The 1658-nt window shown below is 48.9% G+C and overlaps 1 non-coding gene across 1 annotated transcript; it reads right to left on the reverse strand.

The window, feature by feature from the left end:
* Positions 1-1299: 1299 nt before the first annotated feature.
* On the reverse strand, positions 1300-1431 carry LOC117724081 (small nucleolar RNA SNORA17). Its single transcript, XR_004608769.1, has one exon. It is a non-coding gene; the product is annotated as a small nucleolar RNA SNORA17 (small nucleolar RNA).
* Positions 1432-1658: the final 227 nt, after the last annotated feature.

Below are 1658 nucleotides of genomic sequence, written 5' to 3' on the forward strand. Positions count from 1 at the left end.
TATGGGGCCCCTTTGGTCAACAACTCAATTATATATAATCCAATCCCAGTACTAGAAGCTTTGGTGACAAGAGATGGTCAATTGGAATTCTTTCTCCACCATGATTTGCTGATTTCATTTAGACAATCTTCATATATGTATACATTTTAGGAGATTTCTGCTATGTTAGATCTCCATACTATCCCTCAGATGTTTCTTGATTTTTAGCTGTCTCTCTCCCATTATCCTTTTCTTCCTCCACTCCTCACTTAGCCTTCTCATTCTAACCTCCCTTCTATCTAGTCTTCTATCCATAACTATCTAGTCTAGGGCCAGCTCGACTGTACCCAGGTGATGTCTACTCTCCTGAGTGCTGCAACTGATGAGGGGCAGGGCCATCTCTCCTTCTCTCATGTCCCCAGGATCAGGTCTTTTGACTGCCACAGATGGTAAGGTGTGAAGGTATGGGAGGGTATTTTTCCCTCATCCATGCCAACACACAGGAGATGAGTATAGGACCAGCTCTCCCAAGCTCATATCCTCTGGGCTGGCTCGCCTGCAATTCCATCAGTATGCCCCAACTCTTCTTAGTACTGGAGCTGGCTAGGGATGGAGTCAGCTTCCCTATCACCAGGACCAGCTCCCTCATGATGTCTAGGTAAGGAAAGGGGCCAGTTCTGCATGGGCCTCAGACATTAACATGTTCTTGGGTGGCAGACCAGAGATATCCATCTGGCCTTTGATGGTAACAGACCTCTGCTGATGTAGGGCCATGGACCCAGGTGTGGCTCCTGCTGGCCGCACAGGGCAGGCCCCCACCATGGTCCCAGGTGGCATCACCAGCTACTCCCATCAGGCTGTTCCTCACTACTCTTGAGTTTCCAGTTCTGCTTGTGTTCATTGTGCCACATCCTTCTGTTTCTCTTTCTCTTCCATTTCTTCACCACTTACTTGCTTCTCTTGGTGGTTTCTGGGGTCTCTGAGTGTCTGGGACTGTCTCAGGAGTGATATGTCCTGCTTGTGCCTTATGGAACTGGGCAGGGGTCATCTTTGGCATGGTCTGCCCCTCCCCGCCCAGGTCTGCACTGCACCAGACTGCTGGTCATCTCAGGCTAGCTCCCTGTCTGGGCCCCATGGTACCAGTCTGGTGGTTGTCTTGGGTTTGCTCCGAACTTTGCTCACCTGAGTGCTCACTTCTTTCTGCATAGTTGAATATAGTCCCAGCAGGTTTTTCTAGTTGGCATGTTCTCTGTTCTGGGAGCCTGTTCAGGCCTTCCTGACACTGGATTGGTGGTCTTCTCAGGCTTACCTGTTTTAGGGAATGTTAGGCTACTAATTACTTAGATGTTCATAGGTCAGAACACTGGGCATAGACATAGTCTGTCTCCTCTGTGCCACATACTGATTCACATGTGACACAGCAGCCACATCTACAATGCCTCTAGGGGCAGAAAAGGCAACTTTCATAAAAGAAAACATTTATTTGGGGGGTTGCTTACAGTTTCAGAGGTTAGTACGTTATCATCATGGGGGGAGTATGGCAGCATGTAGCTGACCATAGTGCTGGAGAAAAGAGAGAAGGGAGAGATAGGGAGAAGGGAAGAGGGAGAGGGGAAGAGAGAGGTGGTGGAGAGTGAGAGAAGGAGAGATGGAGAGATGGAGAGAGACTAGGCATAAAA

Source organism: Arvicanthis niloticus, chromosome 19, assembly GCF_011762505.2.
Source record: "Arvicanthis niloticus isolate mArvNil1 chromosome 19, mArvNil1.pat.X, whole genome shotgun sequence".
NCBI lineage: Eukaryota > Metazoa > Chordata > Mammalia > Rodentia > Muridae > Arvicanthis > Arvicanthis niloticus.